The sequence below is a fragment of the Schistocerca cancellata genome, unplaced genomic scaffold, assembly GCF_023864275.1.
Source record: "Schistocerca cancellata isolate TAMUIC-IGC-003103 unplaced genomic scaffold, iqSchCanc2.1 HiC_scaffold_872, whole genome shotgun sequence".
Lineage (NCBI taxonomy): Eukaryota > Metazoa > Arthropoda > Insecta > Orthoptera > Acrididae > Schistocerca > Schistocerca cancellata.
The window spans coordinates 183,291-203,833 of record NW_026046882.1 but is presented as its reverse complement, the minus strand read 5'-3'; the positions used below and the strand labels follow the sequence as shown (position 1 = coordinate 203,833).

The following is a 20,543-nucleotide window of genomic DNA, read 5'->3' as shown; positions in this document are numbered from 1 at the left end:
CGACGCTCACGCAACGCTCACGCTAGTGACAGCCTTATTTAGAGCTTGACGTCGCGCCCAAGCGAGTGAGCACATTTCGCCTACGGCTTAGGCCGCCCACCTAGTGTGGCTGCTCGGTGTCTGCAGGCAGCGAGGGGCTGCAACCTTCCCGTGTTCGCACATCTGAAGCCCCATTGTGCACTCGACTGTTCATGCCAACTCACTGCCTCGCACTTTACTACTGTGTACCACTCTTGTCGTCCAACTGCAAAAGACTGGGCCACAACACGTTTCCGCGTCTCCATTGCACTGCGCAAACTACGAAACGCTCCCCAAACATGGCACTCACCAATGCAGACGACTTTTCCGACTTTACACGACGCTCACGCAACGCTCACGCTAGTGACAGCCTTATTTAGAGCTTGACGTCGCGCCCAAGCGAGTGAGCACATTTCGCCTACGGCTTAGGCCGCCCACCTAGTGTGGCTGCTCGGTGTCTGCAGGCAGCGAGGGGCTGCAACCTTCCCGTGTTCGCACATCTGAAGCCCCATTGTGCACTCGACTGTTCATGCCAACTCACTGCCTCGCACTTTACTACTGTGTACCACTCTTGTCGTCCAACTGCAAAAGACTGGGCCACAACACGTTTCCGCGTCTCCATTGCACTGCGCAAACTACGAAACGCTCCCCAAACATGGCACTCACCAATGCAGACGACTTTTCCGACTTTACACGACGCTCACGCAACGCTCACGCTAGTGACAGCCTTATTTAGAGCTTGACGTCGCGCCCAAGCGAGTGAGCACATTTCGCCTACGGCTTAGGCCGCCCAACTAGTGTGGCTGCTCGGTGTCTGCAGGCAGCGAGGGGCTGCAACCTTCCCGTGTTCGCGCCTATGTCACCTCTGCTTGCTTGTCAGAGACAGAGTATCGCAAAACATACAACTCACTCCATGAATTGATTGCTACGGCATCTGTCATCAGCAGTCACAACTAGCAACACCAGTAGCAGCCGACTGCACGTAAAGAATGGGAATGTGCAGTGGGATTTTTGTGAACTCGGCGCAAGGCAGATCTTTCCGACATAGGTTTGAGAATCTTAAGGGAGGACTTGTACTGTTTCTAAATTCAGTGTAGCGGTGGGAGGAGGGTGCTTCTTGCGCGTAACAGTACGCTTGCCAATTGTGGCTGCTAATCGTTCGCTCGTATCTGCCTTGACACATTCGCTGGCTGTGAATTATTCCACTTGCATGGCAGTGTGGACATGTTGGTGTGTTAAAAATTCTGGAGGCGCTGGGTATCGATCCCAGTACCTCTCGCATGCTAAGCGAGCGCTCTACCATCTGAGCTACGCCCCCTGATGACAAATAGTGCTACATACAACCATATCAATACCACAGACCCTTGCACTCTCATTATTCCGCAGACAAACACTACTCTCAATGTGGCCGCGAGGGTGTCTTTCAGGTTTTCTGCATTCTGTATCGAATCGTAGTTGGCCAAAATTAAAGTGGCACGCACAACGTCGAAAATAGCGTTCGGCCACCACTCTGAGTAAGACGGACGTGTTGTCCACTCTCTAGACTTCATTGAGGTTAGGCCGTTATACCTAAGACAGATTTGCAGTCGATGACACCTCGACAACAGCCGGTCCTCACATTTACGTCTAGCGCTCCTTACGTCAGTATACATCATATGAGTCTGTGACGCTGGCTTTGCAACATCTTGCGTGTCTTTAGGCTCGCCGCGACCAACACTTACCATGCACTGTCCACAAAACATGGAGGCGCCGGGGCTTGAACCCGGGACCTTTCACATGCAAAGCGAACGCTCTACCAACTGAGCTACGCCCCCAAGCGCAACAGAGCTGCGCTGTTTTCCTTTCTTTGCTACTCTGAAGTGCACGGACCTGATGGTTGGTTGGTTTGTAGGGGTGAAGGGACCAGTGTACAAAGGCGTGGTCACGTTCATATACACATGAGTTCCAAGTAGTTTCGATGTTCTGGTGTTACGACTACAAATTCCGTCTGTATTTAACGTCTTAAATTGAAAGGACTGTCGACTGATGACCACAGCAGTTGAGACCCATAGTGCTCAGAGCCATTTCTCGAAAGGACAGTCACAAATTGCTCCGTTTTCACTCCTTGTCGGCAATCACACCGCGCCTCAGGTAACAAGCACATCTGAAGCCCCATTGTGCACTCGACTGTTCATGCCAACTCACTGCCTCGCACTTTACTACTGTGTACCACTCTTGTCGTCCAACTGCAAAAGACTGGGCCACAACACGTTTCCGCGTCTCCATTGCACTGCGCAAACTACGAAACGCTCCCCAAACATGGCACTCACCAATGCAGACGACTTTTCCGACTTTACACGACGCTCACGCAACGCTCACGCTAGTGACAGCCTTATTTAGAGCTTGACGTCGCGCCCAAGCGAGTGAGCACATTTCGCCTACGGCTTAGGCCGCCCACCTAGTGTGGCTGCTCGGTGTCTGCAGGCAGCGAGGGGCTGCAACCTTCCCGTGTTCGCACATCTGAAGCCCCATTGTGCACTCGACTGTTCATGCCAACTCACTGCCTCGCACTTTACTACTGTGTACCACTCTTGTCGTCCAACTGCAAAAGACTGGGCCACAACACGTTTCCGCGTCTCCATTGCACTGCGCAAACTACGAAACGCTCCCCAAACATGGCACTCACCAATGCAGACGACTTTTCCGACTTTACACGACGCTCACGCAACGCTCACGCTAGTGACAGCCTTATTTAGAGCTTGACGTCGCGCCCAAGCGAGTGAGCACATTTCGCCTACGGCTTAGGCCGCCCACCTAGTGTGGCTGCTCGGTGTCTGCAGGCAGCGAGGGGCTGCAACCTTCCCGTGTTCGCACATCTGAAGCCCCATTGTGCACTCGACTGTTCATGCCAACTCACTGCCTCGCACTTTACTACTGTGTACCACTCTTGTCGTCCAACTGCAAAAGACTGGGCCACAACACGTTTCCGCGTCTCCATTGCACTGCGCAAACTACGAAACGCTCCCCAAACATGGCACTCACCAATGCAGACGACTTTTCCGACTTTACACGACGCTCACGCAACGCTCACGCTAGTGACAGCCTTATTTAGAGCTTGACGTCGCGCCCAAGCGAGTGAGCACATTTCGCCTACGGCTTAGGCCGCCCAACTAGTGTGGCTGCTCGGTGTCTGCAGGCAGCGAGGGGCTGCAACCTTCCCGTGTTCGCGCCTATGTCACCTCTGCTTGCTTGTCAGAGACAGAGTATCGCAAAACATACAACTCACTCCATGAATTGATTGCTACGGCATCTGTCATCAGCAGTCACAACTAGCAACACCAGTAGCAGCCGACTGCACGTAAAGAATGGGAATGTGCAGTGGGATTTTTGTGAACTCGGCGCAAGGCAGATCTTTCCGACATAGGTTTGAGAATCTTAAGGGAGGACTTGTACTGTTTCTAAATTCAGTGTAGCGGTGGGAGGAGGGTGCTTCTTGCGCGTAACAGTACGCTTGCCAATTGTGGCTGCTAATCGTTCGCTCGTATCTGCCTTGACACATTCGCTGGCTGTGAATTATTCCACTTGCATGGCAGTGTGGACATGTTGGTGTGTTAAAAATTCTGGAGGCGCTGGGTATCGATCCCAGTACCTCTCGCATGCTAAGCGAGCGCTCTACCATCTGAGCTACGCCCCCTGATGACAAATAGTGCTACATACAACCATATCAATACCACAGACCCTTGCACTCTCATTATTCCGCAGACAAACACTACTCTCAATGTGGCCGCGAGGGTGTCTTTCAGGTTTTCTGCATTCTGTATCGAATCGTAGTTGGCCAAAATTAAAGTGGCACGCACAACGTCGAAAATAGCGTTCGGCCACCACTCTGAGTAAGACGGACGTGTTGTCCACTCTCTAGACTTCATTGAGGTTAGGCCGTTATACCTAAGACAGATTTGCAGTCGATGACACCTCGACAACAGCCGGTCCTCACATTTACGTCTAGCGCTCCTTACGTCAGTATACATCATATGAGTCTGTGACGCTGGCTTTGCAACATCTTGCGTGTCTTTAGGCTCGCCGCGACCAACACTTACCATGCACTGTCCACAAAACATGGAGGCGCCGGGGCTTGAACCCGGGACCTTTCACATGCAAAGCGAACGCTCTACCAACTGAGCTACGCCCCCAAGCGCAACAGAGCTGCGCTGTTTTCCTTTCTTTGCTACTCTGAAGTGCACGGACCTGATGGTTGGTTGGTTTGTAGGGGTGAAGGGACCAGTGTACAAAGGCGTGGTCACGTTCATATACACATGAGTTCCAAGTAGTTTCGATGTTCTGGTGTTACGACTACAAATTCCGTCTGTATTTAACGTCTTAAATTGAAAGGACTGTCGACTGATGACCACAGCAGTTGAGACCCATAGTGCTCAGAGCCATTTCTCGAAAGGACAGTCACAAATTGCTCCGTTTTCACTCCTTGTCGGCAATCACACCGCGCCTCAGGTAACAAGCACATCTGAAGCCCCATTGTGCACTCGACTGTTCATGCCAACTCACTGCCTCGCACTTTACTACTGTGTACCACTCTTGTCGTCCAACTGCAAAAGACTGGGCCACAACACGTTTCCGCGTCTCCATTGCACTGCGCAAACTACGAAACGCTCCCCAAACATGGCACTCACCAATGCAGACGACTTTTCCGACTTTACACGACGCTCACGCAACGCTCACGCTAGTGACAGCCTTATTTAGAGCTTGACGTCGCGCCCAAGCGAGTGAGCACATTTCGCCTACGGCTTAGGCCGCCCACCTAGTGTGGCTGCTCGGTGTCTGCAGGCAGCGAGGGGCTGCAACCTTCCCGTGTTCGCACATCTGAAGCCCCATTGTGCACTCGACTGTTCATGCCAACTCACTGCCTCGCACTTTACTACTGTGTACCACTCTTGTCGTCCAACTGCAAAAGACTGGGCCACAACACGTTTCCGCGTCTCCATTGCACTGCGCAAACTACGAAACGCTCCCCAAACATGGCACTCACCAATGCAGACGACTTTTCCGACTTTACACGACGCTCACGCAACGCTCACGCTAGTGACAGCCTTATTTAGAGCTTGACGTCGCGCCCAAGCGAGTGAGCACATTTCGCCTACGGCTTAGGCCGCCCACCTAGTGTGGCTGCTCGGTGTCTGCAGGCAGCGAGGGGCTGCAACCTTCCCGTGTTCGCACATCTGAAGCCCCATTGTGCACTCGACTGTTCATGCCAACTCACTGCCTCGCACTTTACTACTGTGTACCACTCTTGTCGTCCAACTGCAAAAGACTGGGCCACAACACGTTTCCGCGTCTCCATTGCACTGCGCAAACTACGAAACGCTCCCCAAACATGGCACTCACCAATGCAGACGACTTTTCCGACTTTACACGACGCTCACGCAACGCTCACGCTAGTGACAGCCTTATTTAGAGCTTGACGTCGCGCCCAAGCGAGTGAGCACATTTCGCCTACGGCTTAGGCCGCCCAACTAGTGTGGCTGCTCGGTGTCTGCAGGCAGCGAGGGGCTGCAACCTTCCCGTGTTCGCGCCTATGTCACCTCTGCTTGCTTGTCAGAGACAGAGTATCGCAAAACATACAACTCACTCCATGAATTGATTGCTACGGCATCTGTCATCAGCAGTCACAACTAGCAACACCAGTAGCAGCCGACTGCACGTAAAGAATGGGAATGTGCAGTGGGATTTTTGTGAACTCGGCGCAAGGCAGATCTTTCCGACATAGGTTTGAGAATCTTAAGGGAGGACTTGTACTGTTTCTAAATTCAGTTTAGCGGTGGGAGGAGGGTGCTTCTTGCGCGTAACAGTACGCTTGCCAATTGTGGCTGCTAATCGTTCGCTCGTATCTGCCTTGACACATTCGCTGGCTGTGAATTATTCCACTTGCATGGCAGTGTGGACATGTTGGTGTGTTAAAAATTCTGGAGGCGCTGGGTATCGATCCCAGTACCTCTCGCATGCTAAGCGAGCGCTCTACCATCTGAGCTACGCCCCCTGATGACAAATAGTGCTACATACAACCATATCAATACCACAGACCCTTGCACTCTCATTATTCCGCAGACAAACACTACTCTCAATGTGGCCGCGAGGGTGTCTTTCAGGTTTTCTGCATTCTGTATCGAATCGTAGTTGGCCAAAATTAAAGTGGCACGCACAACGTCGAAAATAGCGTTCGGCCACCACTCTGAGTAAGACGGACGTGTTGTCCACTCTCTAGACTTCATTGAGGTTAGGCCGTTATACCTAAGACAGATTTGCAGTCGATGACACCTCGACAACAGCCGGTCCTCACATTTACGTCTAGCGCTCCTTACGTCAGTATACATCATATGAGTCTGTGACGCTGGCTTTGCAACATCTTGCGTGTCTTTAGGCTCGCCGCGACCAACACTTACCATGCACTGTCCACAAAACATGGAGGCGCCGGGGCTTGAACCCGGGACCTTTCACATGCAAAGCGAACGCTCTACCAACTGAGCTACGCCCCCAAGCGCAACAGAGCTGCGCTGTTTTCCTTTCTTTGCTACTCTGAAGTGCACGGACCTGATGGTTGGTTGGTTTGTAGGGGTGAAGGGACCAGTGTACAAAGGCGTGGTCACGTTCATATACACATGAGTTCCAAGTAGTTTCGATGTTCTGGTGTTACGACTACAAATTCCGTCTGTATTTAACGTCTTAAATTGAAAGGACTGTCGACTGATGACCACAGCAGTTGAGACCCATAGTGCTCAGAGCCATTTCTCGAAAGGACAGTCACAAATTGCTCCGTTTTCACTCCTTGTCGGCAATCACACCGCGCCTCAGGTAACAAGCACATCTGAAGCCCCATTGTGCACTCGACTGTTCATGCCAACTCACTGCCTCGCACTTTACTACTGTGTACCACTCTTGTCGTCCAACTGCAAAAGACTGGGCCACAACACGTTTCCGCGTCTCCATTGCACTGCGCAAACTACGAAACGCTCCCCAAACATGGCACTCACCAATGCAGACGACTTTTCCGACTTTACACGACGCTCACGCAACGCTCACGCTAGTGACAGCCTTATTTAGAGCTTGACGTCGCGCCCAAGCGAGTGAGCACATTTCGCCTACGGCTTAGGCCGCCCACCTAGTGTGGCTGCTCGGTGTCTGCAGGCAGCGAGGGGCTGCAACCTTCCCGTGTTCGCACATCTGAAGCCCCATTGTGCACTCGACTGTTCATGCCAACTCACTGCCTCGCACTTTACTACTGTGTACCACTCTTGTCGTCCAACTGCAAAAGACTGGGCCACAACACGTTTCCGCGTCTCCATTGCACTGCGCAAACTACGAAACGCTCCCCAAACATGGCACTCACCAATGCAGACGACTTTTCCGACTTTACACGACGCTCACGCAACGCTCACGCTAGTGACAGCCTTATTTAGAGCTTGACGTCGCGCCCAAGCGAGTGAGCACATTTCGCCTACGGCTTAGGCCGCCCAACTAGTGTGGCTGCTCGGTTTCTGCAGGCAGCGAGGGGCTGCAACCTTCCCGTGTTCGCGCCTATGTCACCTCTGCTTGCTTGTCAGAGACAGAGTATCGCAAAACATACAACTCACTCCATGAATTGATTGCTACGGCATCTGTCATCAGCAGTCACAACTAGCAACACCAGTAGCAGCCGACTGCACGTAAAGAATGGGAATGTGCAGTGGGATTTTTGTGAACTCGGCGCAAGGCAGATCTTTCCGACATAGGTTTGAGAATCTTAAGGGAGGACTTGTACTGTTTCTAAATTCAGTGTAGCGGTGGGAGGAGGGTGCTTCTTGCGCGTAACAGTACGCTTGCCAATTGTGGCTGCTAATCGTGCGCTCGTATCTGCCTTGACACATTCGCTGGCTGTGAATTATTCCACTTGCATGGCAGTGTGGACATGTTGGTGTGTTAAAAATTCTGGAGGCGCTGGGTATCGATCCCAGTACCTCTCGCATGCTAAGCGAGCGCTCTACCATCTGAGCTACGCCCCCTGATGACAAATAGTGCTACATACAACCATATCAATACCACAGACCCTTGCACTCTCATTATTCCGCAGACAAACACTACTCTCAATGTGGCCGCGAGGGTGTCTTTCAGGTTTTCTGCATTCTGTATCGAATCGTAGTTGGCCAAAATTAAAGTGGCACGCACAACGTCGAAAATAGCGTTCGGCCACCACTCTGAGTAAGACGGACGTGTTGTCCACTCTCTAGACTTCATTGAGGTTAGGCCGTTATACCTAAGACAGATTTGCAGTCGATGACACCTCGACAACAGCCGGTCCTCACATTTACGTCTAGCGCTCCTTACGTCAGTATACATCATATGAGTCTGTGACGCTGGCTTTGCAACATCTTGCGTGTCTTTAGGCTCGCCGCGACCAACACTTACCATGCACTGTCCACAAAACATGGAGGCGCCAGGGCTTGAACCCGGGACCTTTCACATGCAAAGCGAACGCTCTACCAACTGAGCTACGCCCCCAAGCGCAACAGAGCTGCGCTGTTTTCCTTTCTTTGCTACTCTGAAGTGCACGGACCTGATGGTTGGTTGGTTTGTAGGGGTGAAGGGACCAGTGTACAAAGGCGTGGTCACGTTCATATACACATGAGTTCCAAGTAGTTTCGATGTTCTGGTGTTACGACTACAAATTCCGTCTGTATTTAACGTCTTAAATTGAAAGGACTGTCGACTGATGACCACAGCAGTTGAGACCCATAGTGCTCAGAGCCATTTCTCGAAAGGACAGTCACAAATTGCTCCGTTTTCACTCCTTGTCGGCAATCACACCGCGCCTCAGGTAACAAGCACATCTGAAGCCCCATTGTGCACTCGACTGTTCATGCCAACTCACTGCCTCGCACTTTACTACTGTGTACCACTCTTGTCGTCCAACTGCAAAAGACTGGGCCACAACACGTTTCCGCGTCTCCATTGCACTGCGCAAACTACGAAACGCTCCCCAAACATGGCACTCACCAATGCAGACGACTTTTCCGACTTTACACGACGCTCACGCAACGCTCACGCTAGTGACAGCCTTATTTAGAGCTTGACGTCGCGCCCAAGCGAGTGAGCACATTTCGCCTACGGCTTAGGCCGCCCACCTAGTGTGGCTGCTCGGTGTCTGCAGGCAGCGAGGGGCTGCAACCTTCCCGTGTTCGCACATCTGAAGCCCCATTGTGCACTCGACTGTTCATGCCAACTCACTGCCTCGCACTTTACTACTGTGTACCACTCTTGTCGTCCAACTGCAAAAGACTGGGCCACAACACGTTTCCGCGTCTCCATTGCACTGCGCAAACTACGAAACGCTCCCCAAACATGGCACTCACCAATGCAGACGACTTTTCCGACTTTACACGACGCTCACGCAACGCTCACGCTAGTGACAGCCTTATTTAGAGCTTGACGTCGCGCCCAAGCGAGTGAGCACATTTCGCCTACGGCTTAGGCCGCCCAACTAGTGTGGCTGCTCGGTTTCTGCAGGCAGCGAGGGGCTGCAACCTTCCCGTGTTCGCGCCTATGTCACCTCTGCTTGCTTGTCAGAGACAGAGTATCGCAAAACATACAACTCACTCCATGAATTGATTGCTACGGCATCTGTCATCAGCAGTCACAACTAGCAACACCAGTAGCAGCCGACTGCACGTAAAGAATGGGAATGTGCAGTGGGATTTTTGTGAACTCGGCGCAAGGCAGATCTTTCCGACATAGGTTTGAGAATCTTAAGGGAGGACTTGTACTGTTTCTAAATTCAGTGTAGCGGTGGGAGGAGGGTGCTTCTTGCGCGTAACAGTACGCTTGCCAATTGTGGCTGCTAATCGTTCGCTCGTATCTGCCTTGACACATTCGCTGGCTGTGAATTATTCCACTTGCATGGCAGTGTGGACATGTTGGTGTGTTAAAAATTCTGGAGGCGCTGGGTATCGATCCCAGTACCTCTCGCATGCTAAGCGAGCGCTCTACCATCTGAGCTACGCCCCCTGATGACAAATAGTGCTACATACAACCATATCAATACCACAGACCCTTGCACTCTCATTATTCCGCAGACAAACACTACTCTCAATGTGGCCGCGAGGGTGTCTTTCAGGTTTTCTGCATTCTGTATCGAATCGTAGTTGGCCAAAATTAAAGTGGCACGCACAACGTCGAAAATAGCGTTCGGCCACCACTCTGAGTAAGACGGACGTGTTGTCCACTCTCTAGACTTCATTGAGGTTAGGCCGTTATACCTAAGACAGATTTGCAGTCGATGACACCTCGACAACAGCCGGTCCTCACATTTACGTCTTGCTCTCCTTACGTCAGTATACATCATATGAGTCTGTGACGCTGGCTTTGCAACATCTTGCGTGTCTTTAGGCTCGCCGCGACCAACACTTACCATGCACTGTCCACAAAACATGGAGGCGCCGGGGCTTGAACCCGGGACCTTTCACATGCAAAGCGAACGCTCTACCAACTGAGCTACGCCCCCAAGCGCAACAGAGCTGCGCTGTTTTCCTTTCTTTGCTACTCTGAAGTGCACGGACCTGATGGTTGGTTGGTTTGTAGGGGTGAAGGGACCAGTGTACAAAGGCGTGGTCACGTTCATATACACATGAGTTCCAAGTAGTTTCGATGTTCTGGTGTTACGACTACAAATTCCGTCTGTATTTAACGTCTTAAATTGAAAGGACTGTCGACTGATGACCACAGCAGTTGAGACCCATAGTGCTCAGAGCCATTTCTCGAAAGGACAGTCACAAATTGCTCCGTTTTCACTCCTTGTCGGCAATCACACCGCGCCTCAGGTAACAAGCACATCTGAAGCCCCATTGTGCACTCGACTGTTCATGCCAACTCACTGCCTCGCACTTTACTACTGTGTACCACTCTTGTCGTCCAACTGCAAAAGACTGGGCCACAACACGTTTCCGCGTCTCCATTGCACTGCGCAAACTACGAAACGCTCCCCAAACATGGCACTCACCAATGCAGACGACTTTTCCGACTTTACACGACGCTCACGCAACGCTCACGCTAGTGACAGCCTTATTTAGAGCTTGACGTCGCGCCCAAGCGAGTGAGCACATTTCGCCTACGGCTTAGGCCGCCCAACTAGTGTGGCTGCTCGGTGTCTGCAGGCAGCGAGGGGCTGCAACCTTCCCGTGTTCGCGCCTATGTCACCTCTGCTTGCTTGTCAGAGACAGAGTATCGCAAAACATACAACTCACTCCATGAATTGATTGCTACGGCATCTGTCATCAGCAGTCACAACTAGCAACACCAGTAGCAGCCGACTGCACGTAAAGAATGGGAATGTGCAGTGGGATTTTTGTGAACTCGGCGCAAGGCAGATCTTTCCGACATAGGTTTGAGAATCTTAAGGGAGGACTTGTACTGTTTCTAAATTCAGTGTAGCGGTGGGAGGAGGGTGCTTCTTGCGCGTAACAGTACGCTTGCCAATTGTGGCTGCTAATCGTTCGCTCGTATCTGCCTTGACACATTCGCTGGCTGTGAATTATTCCACTTGCATGGCAGTGTGGACATGTTGGTGTGTTAAAAATTCTGGAGGCGCTGGGTATCGATCCCAGTACCTCTCGCATGCTAAGCGAGCGCTCTACCATCTGAGCTACGCCCCCTGATGACAAATAGTGCTACATACAACCATATCAATACCGCAGACCCTTGCACTCTCATTATTCCGCAGACAAACACTACTCTCAATGTGGCCGCGAGGGTGTCTTTCAGGTTTTCTGCATTCTGTATCGAATCGTAGTTGGCCAAAATTAAAGTGGCACGCACAACGTCGAAAATAGCGTTCGGCCACCACTCTGAGTAAGACGGACGTGTTGTCCACTCTCTAGACTTCATTGAGGTTAGGCCGTTATACCTAAGACAGATTTGCAGTCGATGACACCTCGACAACAGCCGGTCCTCACATTTACGTCTTGCTCTCCTTACGTCAGTATACATCATATGAGTCTGTGACGCTGGCTTTGCAACATCTTGCGTGTCTTTAGGCTCGCCGCGACCAACACTTACCATGCACTGTCCACAAAACATGGAGGCGCCGGGGCTTGAACCCGGGACCTTTCACATGCAAAGCGAACGCTCTACCAACTGAGCTACGCCCCCAAGCGCAACAGAGCTGCGCTGTTTTCCTTTCTTTGCTACTCTGAAGTGCACGGACCTGATGGTTGGTTGGTTTGTAGGGGTGAAGGGACCAGTGTACAAAGGCGTGGTCACGTTCATATACACATGAGTTCCAAGTAGTTTCGATGTTCTGGTGTTACGACTACAAATTCCGTCTGTATTTAACGTCTTAAATTGAAAGGACTGTCGACTGATGACCACAGCAGTTGAGACCCATAGTGCTCAGAGCCATTTCTCGAAAGGACAGTCACAAATTGCTCCGTTTTCACTCCTTGTCGGCAATCACACCGCGCCTCAGGTAACAAGCACATCTGAAGCCCCATTGTGCACTCGACTGTTCATGCCAACTCACTGCCTCGCACTTTACTACTGTGTACCACTCTTGTCGTCCAACTGCAAAAGACTGGGCCACAACACGTTTCCGCGTCTCCATTGCACTGCGCAAACTACGAAACGCTCCCCAAACATGGCACTCACCAATGCAGACGACTTTTCCGACTTTACACGACGCTCACGCAACGCTCACGCTAGTGACAGCCTTATTTAGAGCTTGACGTCGCGCCCAAGCGAGTGAGCACATTTCGCCTACGGCTTAGGCCGCCCACCTAGTGTGGCTGCTCGGTGTCTGCAGGCAGCGAGGGGCTGCAACCTTCCCGTGTTCGCACATCTGAAGCCCCATTGTGCACTCGACTGTTCATGCCAACTCACTGCCTCGCACTTTACTACTGTGTACCACTCTTGTCGTCCAACTGCAAAAGACTGGGCCACAACACGTTTCCGCGTCTCCATTGCACTGCGCAAACTACGAAACGCTCCCCAAACATGGCACTCACCAATGCAGACGACTTTTCCGACTTTACACGACGCTCACGCAACGCTCACGCTAGTGACAGCCTTATTTAGAGCTTGACGTCGCGCCCAAGCGAGTGAGCACATTTCGCCTACGGCTTAGGCCGCCCACCTAGTGTGGCTGCTCGGTGTCTGCAGGCAGCGAGGGGCTGCAACCTTCCCGTGTTCGCACATCTGAAGCCCCATTGTGCACTCGACTGTTCATGCCAACTCACTGCCTCGCACTTTACTACTGTGTACCACTCTTGTCGTCCAACTGCAAAAGACTGGGCCACAACACGTTTCCGCGTCTCCATTGCACTGCGCAAACTACGAAACGCTCCCCAAACATGGCACTCACCAATGCAGACGACTTTTCCGACTTTACACGACGCTCACGCAACGCTCACGCTAGTGACAGCCTTATTTAGAGCTTGACGTCGCGCCCAAGCGAGTGAGCACATTTCGCCTACGGCTTAGGCCGCCCACCTAGTGTGGCTGCTCGGTGTCTGCAGGCAGCGAGGGGCTGCAACCTTCCCGTGTTCGCACATCTGAAGCCCCATTGTGCACTCGACTGTTCATGCCAACTCACTGCCTCGCACTTTACTACTGTGTACCACTCTTGTCGTCCAACTGCAAAAGACTGGGCCACAACACGTTTCCGCGTCTCCATTGCACTGCGCAAACTACGAAACGCTCCCCAAACATGGCACTCACCAATGCAGACGACTTTTCCGACTTTACACGACGCTCACGCAACGCTCACGCTAGTGACAGCCTTATTTAGAGCTTGACGTCGCGCCCAAGCGAGTGAGCACATTTCGCCTACGGCTTAGGCCGCCCACCTAGTGTGGCTGCTCGGTGTCTGCAGGCAGCGAGGGGCTGCAACCTTCCCGTGTTCGCACATCTGAAGCCCCATTGTGCACTCGACTGTTCATGCCAACTCACTGCCTCGCACTTTACTACTGTGTACCACTCTTGTCGTCCAACTGCAAAAGACTGGGCCACAACACGTTTCCGCGTCTCCATTGCACTGCGCAAACTACGAAACGCTCCCCAAACATGGCACTCACCAATGCAGACGACTTTTCCGACTTTACACGACGCTCACGCAACGCTCACGCTAGTGACAGCCTTATTTAGAGCTTGACGTCGCGCCCAAGCGAGTGAGCACATTTCGCCTACGGCTTAGGCCGCCCACCTAGTGTGGCTGCTCGGTGTCTGCAGGCAGCGAGGGGCTGCAACCTTCCCGTGTTCGCACATCTGAAGCCCCATTGTGCACTCGACTGTTCATGCCAACTCACTGCCTCGCACTTTACTACTGTGTACCACTCTTGTCGTCCAACTGCAAAAGACTGGGCCACAACACGTTTCCGCGTCTCCATTGCACTGCGCAAACTACGAAACGCTCCCCAAACATGGCACTCACCAATGCAGACGACTTTTCCGACTTTACACGACGCTCACGCAACGCTCACGCTAGTGACAGCCTTATTTAGAGCTTGACGTCGCGCCCAAGCGAGTGAGCACATTTCGCCTACGGCTTAGGCCGCCCAACTAGTGTGGCTGCTCGGTGTCTGCAGGCAGCGAGGGGCTGCAACCTTCCCGTGTTCGCGCCTATGTCACCTCTGCTTGCTTGTCAGAGACAGAGTATCGCAAAACATACAACTCACTCCATGAATTGATTGCTACGGCATCTGTCATCAGCAGTCACAACTAGCAACACCAGTAGCAGCCGACTGCACGTAAAGAATGGGAATGTGCAGTGGGATTTTTGTGAACTCGGCGCAAGGCAGATCTTTCCGACATAGGTTTGAGAATCTTAAGGGAGGACTTGTACTGTTTCTAAATTCAGTGTAGCGGTGGGAGGAGGGTGCTTCTTGCGCGTAACAGTACGCTTGCCAATTGTGGCTGCTAATCGTTCGCTCGTATCTGCCTTGACACATTCGCTGGCTGTGAATTATTCCACTTGCATGGCAGTGTGGACATGTTGGTGTGTTAAAAATTCTGGAGGCGCTGGGTATCGATCCCAGTACCTCTCGCATGCTAAGCGAGCGCTCTACCATCTGAGCTACGCCCCCTGATGACAAATAGTGCTACATACAACCATATCAATACCGCAGACCCTTGCACTCTCATTATTCCGCAGACAAACACTACTCTCAATGTGGCCGCGAGGGTGTCTTTCAGGTTTTCTGCATTCTGTATCGAATCGTAGTTGGCCAAAATTAAAGTGGCACGCACAACGTCGAAAATAGCGTTCGGCCACCACTCTGAGTAAGACGGACGTGTTGTCCACTCTCTAGACTTCATTGAGGTTAGGCCGTTATACCTAAGACAGATTTGCAGTCGATGACACCTCGACAACAGCCGGTCCTCACATTTACGTCTTGCTCTCCTTACGTCAGTATACATCATATGAGTCTGTGACGCTGGCTTTGCAACATCTTGCGTGTCTTTAGGCTCGCCGCGACCAACACTTACCATGCACTGTCCACAAAACATGGAGGCGCCGGGGCTTGAACCCGGGACCTTTCACATGCAAAGCGAACGCTCTACCAACTGAGCTACGCCCCCAAGCGCAACAGAGCTGCGCTGTTTTCCTTTCTTTGCTACTCTGAAGTGCACGGACCTGATGGTTGGTTGGTTTGTAGGGGTGAAGGGACCAGTGTACAAAGGCGTGGTCACGTTCATATACACATGAGTTCCAAGTAGTTTCGATGTTCTGGTGTTACGACTACAAATTCCGTCTGTATTTAACGTCTTAAATTGAAAGGACTGTCGACTGATGACCACAGCAGTTGAGACCCATAGTGCTCAGAGCCATTTCTCGAAAGGACAGTCACAAATTGCTCCGTTTTCACTCCTTGTCGGCAATCACACCGCGCCTCAGGTAACAAGCACATCTGAAGCCACATTGTGCACTCGACTGTTCATGCCAACTCACTGCCTCGCACTTTACTACTGTGTACCACTCTTGTCGTCCAACTGCAAAAGACTGGGCCACAACACGTTTCCGCGTCTCCATTGCACTGCGCAAACTACGAAACGCTCCCCAAACATGGCACTCACCAATGCAGACGACTTTTCCGACTTTACACGACGCTCACGCAACGCTCACGCTAGTGACAGCCTTATTTAGAGCTTGACGTCGCGCCCAAGCGAGTGAGCACATTTCGCCTACGGCTTAGGCCGCCCACCTAGTGTGGCTGCTCGGTGTCTGCAGGCAGCGAGGGGCTGCAACCTTCCCGTGTTCGCACATCTGAAGCCCCATTGTGCACTCGACTGTTCATGCCAACTCACTGCCTCGCACTTTACTACTGTGTACCACTCTTGTCGTCCAACTGCAAAAGACTGGGCCACAACACGTTTCCGCGTCTCCATTGCACTGCGCAAACTACGAAACGCTCCCCAAACATGGCACTCACCAATGCAGACGACTTTTCCGACTTTACACGACGCTCACGCAACGCTCACGCTAGTGACAGCCTTATTTAGAGCTTGACGTCGCGCCCAAGCGAGTGAGCACATTTCGCCTACGGCTTAGGCCGCCCACCTAGTGTGGCTGCTCGGTGTCTGCAGGCAGCGAGGGGCTGCAACCTTCCCGTGTTCGCACATCTGAAGCCCCATTGTGCACTCGACTGTTCATGCCAACTCACTGCCTCGCACTTTACTACTGTGTACCACTCTTGTCGTCCAACTGCAAAAGACTGGGCCACAACACGTTTCCGCGTCTCCATTGCACTGCGCAAACTACGAAACGCTCCCCAAACATGGCACTCACCAATGCAGACGACTTTTCCGACTTTACACGACGCTCACGCAACGCTCACGCTAGTGACAGCCTTATTTAGAGCTTGACGTCGCGCCCAAGCGAGTGAGCACATTTCGCCTACGGCTTAGGCCGCCCACCTAGTGTGGCTGCTCGGTGTCTGCAGGCAGCGAGGGGCTGCAACCTTCCCGTGTTCGCACATCAGAAGCCCCATTGTGCACTCGACTGTTCATGCCAACTCACTGCCTCGCACTTTACTACTGTGTACCACTCTTGTCGTCCAACTGCAAAAGACTGGGCCACAACACGTTTCCGCGTCTCCATTGCACTGCGCAAACTACGAAACGCTCCCCAAACATGGCACTCACCAATGCAGACGACTTTTCCGACTTTACACGACGCTCACGCAACGCTCACGCTAGTGACAGCCTTATTTAGAGCTTGACGTCGCGCCCAAGCGAGTGAGCACATTTCGCCTACGGCTTAGGCCGCCCAACTAGTGTGGCTGCTCGGTGTCTGCAGGCAGCGAGGGGCTGCAACCTTCCCGTGTTCGCGCCTATGTCACCTCTGCTTGCTTGTCAGAGACAGAGTATCGCAAAACATACAACTCACTCCATGAATTGATTGCTACGGCATCTGTCATCAGCAGTCACAACTAGCAACACCAGTAGCAGCCGACTGCACGTAAAGAATGGGAATGTGCAGTGGGATTTTTGTGAACTCGGCGCAAGGCAGATCTTTCCGACATAGGTTTGAGAATCTTAAGGGAGGACTTGTACTGTTTCTAAATTCAGTGTAGCGGTGGGAGGAGGGTGCTTCTTGCGCGTAACAGTACGCTTGCCAATTGTGGCTGCTAATCGTTCGCTCGTATCTGCCTTGACACATTCGCTGGCTGTGAATTATTCCACTTGCATGGCAGTGTGGACATGTTGGTGTGTTAAAAATTCTGGAGGCGCTGGGTATCGATCCCAGTACCTCTCGCATGCTAAGCGAGCGCTCTACCATCTGAGCTACGCCCCCTGATGACAAATAGTGCTACATACAACCATATCAATACCACAGACCCTTGCACTCTCATTATTCCGCAGACAAACACTACTCTCAATGTGGCCGCGAGGGTGTCTTTCAGGTTTTCTGCATTCTGTATCGAATCGTAGTTGGCCAAAATTAAAGTGGCACGCACAACGTCGAAAATAGCGTTCGGCCACCACTCTGAGTAAGACGGACGTGTTGTCCACTCTCTAGACTTCATTGAGGTTAGGCCGTTATACCTAAGACAGATTTGCAGTCGATGACACCTCGACAACAGCCGGTCCTCACATTTACGTCTTGCTCTCCTTACGTCAGTATACATCATATGAGTCTGTGACGCTGGCTTTGCAACATCTTGCGTGTCTTTAGGCTCGCCGCGACCAACACTTACCATGCACTGTCCACAAAACATGGAGGCGCCGGGGCTTGAACCCGGGACCTTTCACATGCAAAGCGAACGCTCTACCAACTGAGCTACGCCCCCAAGCGCAACAGAGCTGCGCTGTTTTCCTTTCTTTGCTACTCTGAAGTGCACGGACCTGATGGTTGGTTGGTTTGTAGGGGTGAAGGGACCAGTGTACAAAGGCGTGGTCACGTTCATATACACATGAGTTCCAAGTAGTTTCGATGTTCTGGTGTTACGACTACAAATTCCGTCTGTATTTAACGTCTTAAATTGAAAGGACTGTCGACTGATGACCACAGCAGTTGAGACCCATAGTGCTCAGAGCCATTTCTCGAAAGGACAGTCACAAATTGCTCCGTTTTCACTCCTTGTCGGCAATCACACCGCGCCTCAGGTAACAAGCACATCTGAAGCCCCATTGTGCACTCGACTGTTCATGCCAACTCACTGCCTCGCACTTTACTACTGTGTACCACTCTTGTCGTCCAACTGCAAAAGACTGGGCCACAACACGTTTCCGCGTCTCCATTGCACTGCGCAAACTACGAAACGCTCCCCAAACATGGCACTCACCAATGCAGACGACTTTTCCGACTTTACACGACGCTCACGCAACGCTCACGCTAGTGACAGCCTTATTTAGAGCTTGACGTCGCGCCCAAGCGAGTGAGCACATTTCGCCTACGGCTTAGGCCGCCCACCTAGTGTGGCTGCTCGGTGTCTGCAGGCAGCGAGGGGCTGCAACCTTCCCGTGTTCGCACATCTGAAGCCCCATTGTGCACTCGACTGTTCATGCCAACTCACTGCCTCGCACTTTACTACTGTGTACCACTCTTGTCGTCCAACTGCAAAAGACTGGGCCACAACACGTTTCCGCGTCTCCATTGCACTGCGCAAACTACGAAACGCTCCCCAAACATGGCACTCACCAATGCAGACGACTTTTCCGACTTTACACGACGCTCACGCAACGCTCACGCTAGTGACAGCCTTATTTAGAGCTTGACGTCGCGCCCAAGCGAGTGAGCACATTTCGCCTACGGCTTAGGCCGCCCACCTAGTGTGGCTGCTCGGTGTCTGCAGGCAGCGAGGGGCTGCAACCTTCCCGTGTTCGCACATCTGAAGCCCCATTGTGCACTCGACTGTTCATGCCAACTCACTGCCTCGCACTTTACTACTGTGTACCACTCTTGTCGTCCAACTGCAAAAGACTGGGCCACAACACGTTTCCGCGTCTCCATTGCACTGCGCAAACTACGAAACGCTCCCCAAACATGGCACTCACCAATGCAGACGACTTTTCCGACTTTACACGACGCTCACGCAACGCTCACGCTAGTGACAGCCTTATTTAGAGCTTGACGTCGCGCCCAAGCGAGTGAGCACATTTCGCCTACGGCTTAGGCCGCCCAACTAGTGTGGCTGCTCGGTGTCTGCAGGCAGCGAGGGGCTGCAACCTTCCCGTGTTCGCGCCTATGTCACCTCTGCTTGCTTGTCAGAGACAGAGTATCGCAAAACATACAACTCACTCCATGAATTGATTGCTACGGCATCTGTCATCAGCAGTCACAACTAGCAACACCAGTAGCAGCCGACTGCACGTAAAGAATGGGAATGTGCAGTGGGATTTTTGTGAACTCGGCGCAAGGCAGATCTTTCCGACATAGGTTTGAGAATCTTAAGGGAGGACTTGTACTGTTTCTAAATTCAGTGTAGCGGTGGGAGGAGGGTGCTTCTTGCGCGTAACAGTACGCTTGCCAATTGTGGCTGCTAATCGTTCGCTCGTATCTGCCTTGACACATTCGCTGGCTGTGAATTATTCCACTTGCATGGCAGTGTGGACATGTTGGTGTGTTAAAAATTCTGGAGGCGCTGGGTATCGATCCCAGTACCTCTCGCATGCTAAGCGAGCGCTCTACCATCTGAGCTACGCCCCCTGATGACAAATAGTGCTACATACAACCATATCAATACCACAGACCCTTGCACTCTCATTATTCCGCAGACAAACACTACTCTCAATGTGGCCGCGAGGGTGTCTTTCAGGTTTTCTGCATTCTGTATCGAATCGTAGTTGGCCAAAATTAAAGTGGCACGCACAACGTCGAAAATAGCGTTCGGCCACCACTCTGAGTAAGACGGACGTGTTGTCCACTCTCTAGACTTCATTGAGGTTAGGCCGTTATACCTAAGACAGATTTGCAGTCGATGACACCTCGACAACAGCCGGTCCTCACATTTACGTCTTGCTCTCCTTACGTCAGTATACATCATATGAGTCTGTGACGCTGGCTTTGCAACATC

At 52.1% G+C, this 20,543-nt stretch overlaps 17 non-coding genes across 17 annotated transcripts; all 17 read right to left on the bottom strand.

Annotated features, from left to right (window-relative positions):
* Positions 1 to 1,263: 1,263 nt before the first annotated feature.
* On the bottom strand, positions 1,264 to 1,336 carry Trnaa-agc (transfer RNA alanine (anticodon AGC)). The gene has a single exon. It is a non-coding gene; the product is annotated as a tRNA-Ala (tRNA).
* Positions 1,337 to 1,759: 423 nt separating this feature from the next.
* Trnaa-ugc (transfer RNA alanine (anticodon UGC)) lies at positions 1,760 to 1,832 on the bottom strand. Its single transcript has one exon. It is a non-coding gene; the product is annotated as a tRNA-Ala (tRNA).
* Positions 1,833 to 3,618: 1,786 nt separating this feature from the next.
* Trnaa-agc (transfer RNA alanine (anticodon AGC)) lies at positions 3,619 to 3,691 on the bottom strand. The gene has a single exon. It is a non-coding gene; the product is annotated as a tRNA-Ala (tRNA).
* A 423-nt stretch (positions 3,692 to 4,114) lies between these two features.
* Trnaa-ugc (transfer RNA alanine (anticodon UGC)) lies at positions 4,115 to 4,187 on the bottom strand. The gene has a single exon. It is a non-coding gene; the product is annotated as a tRNA-Ala (tRNA).
* Positions 4,188 to 5,973: 1,786 nt separating this feature from the next.
* On the bottom strand, positions 5,974 to 6,046 carry Trnaa-agc (transfer RNA alanine (anticodon AGC)). The gene has a single exon. It is a non-coding gene; the product is annotated as a tRNA-Ala (tRNA).
* Positions 6,047 to 6,469: 423 nt separating this feature from the next.
* Positions 6,470 to 6,542, bottom strand: Trnaa-ugc (transfer RNA alanine (anticodon UGC)). Its single transcript has one exon. It is a non-coding gene; the product is annotated as a tRNA-Ala (tRNA).
* Positions 6,543 to 7,972: 1,430 nt separating this feature from the next.
* On the bottom strand, positions 7,973 to 8,045 carry Trnaa-agc (transfer RNA alanine (anticodon AGC)). The gene has a single exon. It is a non-coding gene; the product is annotated as a tRNA-Ala (tRNA).
* A 423-nt stretch (positions 8,046 to 8,468) lies between these two features.
* On the bottom strand, positions 8,469 to 8,541 carry Trnaa-ugc (transfer RNA alanine (anticodon UGC)). The gene has a single exon. It is a non-coding gene; the product is annotated as a tRNA-Ala (tRNA).
* A 1,430-nt stretch (positions 8,542 to 9,971) lies between these two features.
* Positions 9,972 to 10,044, bottom strand: Trnaa-agc (transfer RNA alanine (anticodon AGC)). Its single transcript has one exon. It is a non-coding gene; the product is annotated as a tRNA-Ala (tRNA).
* A 423-nt stretch (positions 10,045 to 10,467) lies between these two features.
* Trnaa-ugc (transfer RNA alanine (anticodon UGC)) lies at positions 10,468 to 10,540 on the bottom strand. The gene has a single exon. It is a non-coding gene; the product is annotated as a tRNA-Ala (tRNA).
* Positions 10,541 to 11,614: 1,074 nt separating this feature from the next.
* On the bottom strand, positions 11,615 to 11,687 carry Trnaa-agc (transfer RNA alanine (anticodon AGC)). The gene has a single exon. It is a non-coding gene; the product is annotated as a tRNA-Ala (tRNA).
* A 423-nt stretch (positions 11,688 to 12,110) lies between these two features.
* Trnaa-ugc (transfer RNA alanine (anticodon UGC)) lies at positions 12,111 to 12,183 on the bottom strand. The gene has a single exon. It is a non-coding gene; the product is annotated as a tRNA-Ala (tRNA).
* Positions 12,184 to 15,037: 2,854 nt separating this feature from the next.
* Positions 15,038 to 15,110, bottom strand: Trnaa-agc (transfer RNA alanine (anticodon AGC)). Its single transcript has one exon. It is a non-coding gene; the product is annotated as a tRNA-Ala (tRNA).
* A 423-nt stretch (positions 15,111 to 15,533) lies between these two features.
* Trnaa-ugc (transfer RNA alanine (anticodon UGC)) lies at positions 15,534 to 15,606 on the bottom strand. Its single transcript has one exon. It is a non-coding gene; the product is annotated as a tRNA-Ala (tRNA).
* A 2,142-nt stretch (positions 15,607 to 17,748) lies between these two features.
* Positions 17,749 to 17,821, bottom strand: Trnaa-agc (transfer RNA alanine (anticodon AGC)). The gene has a single exon. It is a non-coding gene; the product is annotated as a tRNA-Ala (tRNA).
* Positions 17,822 to 18,244: 423 nt separating this feature from the next.
* Positions 18,245 to 18,317, bottom strand: Trnaa-ugc (transfer RNA alanine (anticodon UGC)). The gene has a single exon. It is a non-coding gene; the product is annotated as a tRNA-Ala (tRNA).
* Positions 18,318 to 20,103: 1,786 nt separating this feature from the next.
* On the bottom strand, positions 20,104 to 20,176 carry Trnaa-agc (transfer RNA alanine (anticodon AGC)). The gene has a single exon. It is a non-coding gene; the product is annotated as a tRNA-Ala (tRNA).
* Between the last annotated feature and the right edge of the window lie 367 nt (positions 20,177 to 20,543).